We start from the raw sequence: 6209 nt of genomic DNA on the forward strand, positions 1-6209 counted from the left end.
TCCCTCTCTGGTTCACCTCTCTTTCGAATTCCTGGATCTGCCACTGTTCATTTATTATATAATTATTTTTTCGCTTATTTATAATGCGTCTATTGCAATTTTCACTTTATCCTCTCAAACAGTCCTAAGAACGTTCAGTGTGCGCTACTTTACGGGGGGATTCTCCCCCTTGACCCGCCGGGGTCATATGTAATTCGCATAACGGCTCTCCCCCTTTCCAAAATCCTGGCTAGTACATTTTAATTGGAGTATATTTAACGATTAAAATTTAATTAAAATATTATGTATATGAATTAGTATGAATTTTCTATTTCGATATTTCCTTACACACTCTTACAATTTATATAACAATTCTAATAAAATGCCAGAATTGTATTTGATTTTTATTATCAGAAAGTAACTGAAGTGGAATATTCAATATCATTAAATACTAATATTGTAGATAAATACTGTATTAAATGTTAATAAAATACAACAACTGTATTAAAAACATACTGTATTTAAATTAGTCTGTATTGTATGAGTTGATTAAATATATTTAACAATTTAATTTTTAATAGAATTCAATTAATTAAAAAAGTGCTAGCCTGACCTGAATTAACTATACCTGCATGAAAAAGGAAATAACGATTTTTTTAAATAAAAAAATAATAAAGCTTTATAAGTTGACTGATGCCATTATATTAATCAACCATGATTAATTGCACTGATTTTCTATTAAATAAAGCTCAATTCAGTCTACACACAAATGCAAATTGAATAATCACAACCTTAAAAATACCCAAAATAATGTAAACAAAAAAAGCATGATTAAAATACTGCAGGCATAACTAATTACTATACTTGACTTATGAAGTATGACAAATGTGTGTTTGTCAACCTACATTAAAATACCTCTAGGGCAGGTTTGCTTAGGTCTATTTAGGCTTAGATCTAATAAATGATTATTTGCAGTATGCACGCCCTTATGCTAAGCCTACACTGATCCGAATATGCTGACAAAAAGTTGTTAACGATAAATTCCTCGGCGTGCAGATCGCAATAGGTCCCGTACATTGCGCAAAACGCGTTGCACTATCGCCCGAAAATGAAGGTTACATTAACCGCCGTCAAAGAAAAAAAATAATAATAATTTGATTAATTGTTCAGTAGTAATTAAGGCATTACACAAAAATTACAGAAAATGATGAATACCACTATATAAGTGGACGACAAGTTTTCAATGGAAATCTAGCCGCCACGAGGAACATTGTTTAAATATTCATCAGAATAATTATTTCGTCATCGGCAAATTATGCAGACTCGTACAGTGGATCGAACAGGTTTCTGCAATCGACTCACACCAAGTAGTTTGATGTTTACATTTAGTATTTAATACAAAATAAGGATTTGGCCTAGAAATATAGTAAATAGCTAAAAACAATTTTTAAATAAAATATGATTAAGGACTTTTGATGTGACAAATAAATGTTGGAGCAGATTTATTATAGTTTCAGATTTATTTCATTACATTAATCTTATATTAAAACTCTTATAGAATTTGAAATGTATTGAATGTAATGCATTATGAGAAGGACAGAGAAATATACAGTATGTTATAATGTTGGGTTCCCCATCTGCGTGCGCGTACTGTTACACCTCGAGCTTGCAGTCACAGCTCTAGGTCACAGTGTACAGTTTTTATCATGGACATCACAGCTTTAGTGTTGGGTCCAACATTTTACAAATTTCTGGATAAGACAATAGTAAATAAAAAAATAAAACAAACCTTAGTACATAGCAGCATCTTTCTACAATGGCGGACCCGGCTATGCATTACTATTATAGGTGAACTGCTGTTTTATTGAGGACATTCTGTATGTTCCACAAATTTCCATACAAATGATTTTCATATAATCAATTCGTTATCATTAATTAATAGACCACGATTGAAAGGTTTCATTTAAAAAATTATATAATAAAAACAATAATTTATTTAAAAAATAGTCTACACAAGGTGTCCACTTCCACTTTCTAGAGTATTTTAAACAATCAATGTCCCTGTCAATGTCAGAATAACTTTTTTTAGGTGAAATACAGAACACAATAAAAGAACACATTGTACAGACCTTTTTTTGGTCTCAGTCAAAAATACAGTACAAGAAATTGCTTCGTCATTTATTCAATAATAAAAATTTAATTTCATAAGAGATATCACAGACTCAAGCGAATTTATTGACTATAATTATACTCCATAACCTAGGCCCTACAACACACTGATACACAGAGAAGCAATCACATCTTACCCACACTTAAACACGATTCGGAAGCTGGACTGCACACAATTCCACTCGTTCCACCAACGCTCGCTGGGATTCGCTAGACACGACTCATATCGCTGTTACGATTCCCGGATCTGGCAATTGATTATTCATGGTTTTAAATATAAGGTTCCTCGTGGCTGCTAGTTGGTCTTTAAGGTTTTTAAGAGGGTTTCAAATATAGCGTGCCTCTATAGGACTTTGTCTAGTATACTATGATTAAAGGAGAATATGTTACCTATGAATGAATGGAGCACAGAACCAATCGTCAGTATAGACATTTTGTCGAGGTATATCGTTAGTGGTTTGGCTGCAAATGTATCAGCTACCTATAATCTATGATTTAGCTCCTACATATCAGCTATGACGTAGCTTTAAAAATGTCTCGACTATGTGTGAGCCCTCATATCATTTTGTGCATATTATCCCAAAGTAAAATCAATCACCAAAATATAAAGAAAACACATTTTTGCGATATTTACAGACCAGTGCTCTTAAATCTCTAAAAAAAAAAAAAAAATCATCTAAAATTCCAAAAAACTGCATACCTTTCCGATGTAGCCGTAATAAAATATGTACAGTAGTTAATAATTGAAACTCAGTATTCTAATATATAAAATACATGTTTAATTAAGACGCTATAGGTTTCGTAAATATTTTATTTATAGGCCTGAAGAAGTAGTCTGCATATTGTGAGCAAATGTTTAAGTCACGCAATTAGTATGCCTATACCTGCTTATCATAATTATTTTCTTTAGTACATAGATAATCAACATTTACACATTGCTTTATATGCTCAACGTCATCTTTCAACGTTAGCTTTGAAATTACAGTTTATTTAACCAAACTCTTGTAACAGCCATCGGTAATCTTAACTTCTCCAAGAGTTGTCTTAAACACTGACAAACTAAAGTCAGTCTTGATGCAATCATTTTTAATTTCCCAAACTTTTTTTTACTCCTTAGCAGAAAATAACTCGATAGTGCCTTGTAATTTGAGCGTCTCTTTTGGCATATAAATACCTAAATCAAGCCTGTTTTCTTTTAATTTAAATTGCGATGAATATTTGGTGGCCAGACACAAAACAATCTAAAAAAGATCTTGCTCTGTGTTGGTAAACACGAATAAAACCTAGAACATAGGCTGGTCCTTTAAAAGGCCAATATAAGCTAAACATTATTTTCATTAAGGCCATTTTAAATTTAATATGGCGGCATTCTGGATTCATGAGTGCTTCTGTAAAAATATATTCTTTTTTTTACCTAAAATTTAATACATAATTTCAAAAGTTTTTCATTGATTGATCTATCCATAAAATTAAATTTGGCCACCATGTGCGGTTTCTAAACAATTTAAATGTATTAGGTTATCTTTGAATTATCCTAATCTTAAAATTATATATTTTGCAACTAAATATAATTTGGCTTGGGAGCCATGACATACGCAAAATGTGGTTTTATATGGCGGCCATTTTGAAAATGTGGCCAATATGAGCCAATCTATAAAATTGAAATTCAATATGACCGACTTATTAATATTATTATTATCAATAAATATTTTGCAATTAGAATCATTATAATATATTGATTAAAAGTCAAGATATTAGCAAAATACAACGGCCAGTTTAAAATCCATTATAGTGGTTATGACATATTATGGAACATGGTGTATTTATATCCCTTACGCTTTAAATATATATTTTACAAATGCAATCATATTATTACATTTTTATTTTATTTGCGCTAAATAGGTTCCTGCTCTCTTTCATTTCTAGATGTATTTCCTAAATATCAGGCAACATGAAACCAGTTAAAATAAAATTAATGGAACAATTTAATTTTAGTAAATTGTATGTTTTTAGGCACATTATATTTTTGCCGAAGTATTTTTGATTTGGTTTTCATTAAATGTTATAAATTAATTATATTATTTATGATTTTTTTTTTGTCTTGAATTTTCATTTTATTTAACGATTTTTTTTTAACTCTATAACTTTAACTTCAGCTATATTGTGTCATTAAGGAAAAGTTATATGTTATGTTTTACAAACAAAACGTTTTTTCCTATCTCGTTTTGCCTAGTTATTCTTGTTTTTTGGATTTTGCATTAATTTCTTTACTTTATATACATTAATTATTCTGTTTAATTTACAATTTCATAATCAGGTATCGCTTTGGAAATGAGAAGTCCTACATTCAGTCAAAGTAAGTTTTTCTTCTCCTACGAAGTTTTCACTGTTTTTGCACAAGGTGTTTCTGTCTGCCACCTTGACCTCTGATGAATAGTATCCAAAATTTACCACAAACTCTTAAAATATAATAATGAGCCATCATTATTGCTATATGATTTTTGATACAATTTGTGAGCCGCATATTCTAATTTAATTTTGTTTTAAATATTTTTTAGGCTTCTAGTCTAGGTCTAGGCCTACACTTAGGGCCTACACCATGCTATATAATCTTTTGTTCTATATTAAATTTAAAATGATTGCAATACAAAACATTCATACTATATTATACACTATATTAATTTACACACATCTAATATAAGATCATTTGAAACAGAAAAAGCCTGGAAGTAGTATTTCTTACTTAAAACATCTTTAAACAATTTATATAACTATATTTGTTCGAGAGACAAAGTAAAGGAACTCAGCTTTTAAGGCTCAAAATTCACAATTTATTTTCACTCAATTTCACAGGTTACAATTCACAATGTGTTGATACTTCATGTAATGATTCACTAAATTCACTGGTATCGCTATATTCACTTAATATTCAACTTTGTGTTGACTCCTCAAATTCTCAGTTCTAACTTCACTTGTTAATTCACTTTAATTCCGCTTGAATTTTTAAGTTAATTCCACAAAAAAAAAAATCCTCACCTAATTCTTGGTTTAATTCTCGGTTAAATTCTCGTTAGTTCTCGAGTTAATTCTCGTTAGTTCTCATTCATTTGGTCACTGGATCACATTTTGTCACACATTTGTTACCTCCCATTTTCTAATATTAACCTATCACAGTGAAACTTTTCTCATCAGTGGTATTTAAAATTCTCAGTATTTGATAATTAATTGACTATTTTTTTGGGTTCAACTACCTTTCTTTAACTCCTAGTCATTACCTAATCACACATTAATTTATTGTTTAGAAATGTACATTCTTCCAGTCTAAATGGTGCCACTATTCTAAGTTTCAATATAATCTTAACCACGTATTCCCTATGGAATCTTCCCATTTCCTCCTTTAATGGTTTACTTAATTTTTGTTTATTTATTTCTCTTAATTATATAATTCCTCCTGAACAATATTATTTAAACTAATAAATTACTACAACTTAAACGTGGACATAGTACCTTATTCGCTATAACAATAAGATTAACAATTTTCAATCTTATAATTACTTTTATAAAGCCGGTGTTATGCATTGACATAGGCTACTATGGCTAATTACAAGAAGGCTTTCACTATTTAAGGATTAAATTGGAATGACCCGTACGAAGCACGAAATCATGTAGACCAAAACCGTTACCGTTTTCCGATTTTAAATCATGCGGGAAATTTACCTGTGATGCATTGAACGTCGACGGAAGAATGTGCACTCTTATTAGGACGTGGGTCTTAATTTTCCTACTGTCGCTCAATTCGAAACGTTCTATGATAACAATTTGCACTCTTCTAAGAACGTCTTTCTACATATTTTGGGTTGAATTTGTTATACCGTCGCTCAGTTCGAAACCTACCTATTATAGAATATGTTTACTCATATAAGGACTCTTATCTTCATAGTTGTGATTTCTATTTCTCCTAATAACAAATGGAAATTTTGCAATCGTCTTAGTGTATTTAGTGTTTGCATTTTAATGTTTGTGCACGCGCATGTGTGTATGTGTCTGTATGTTTACGTGGG

The 6209-nt window shown here is 30.5% G+C and overlaps 1 long non-coding RNA gene across 1 annotated transcript in view; it reads left to right on the plus strand.

Moving 5' to 3' along the window:
* Positions 1 to 6209, plus strand: part of LOC117124226 — a 19603-nt gene that overhangs the window by 10988 nt on the left and 2406 nt on the right. The window contains exon 2 of the long non-coding RNA XR_004447951.1: positions 4466 to 4504. This is a non-coding gene — a long non-coding RNA (uncharacterized LOC117124226). The remainder of the gene's footprint in view (positions 1 to 4465; positions 4505 to 6209) is intronic.

This window comes from Anneissia japonica, unplaced genomic scaffold (genome assembly GCF_011630105.1).
Source record: "Anneissia japonica isolate Jap-2015-1 unplaced genomic scaffold, ASM1163010v1 scaffold284889_len227367_cov140, whole genome shotgun sequence".
NCBI classification, from domain to species: Eukaryota; Metazoa; Echinodermata; class Crinoidea; order Comatulida; family Comatulidae; genus Anneissia; species Anneissia japonica.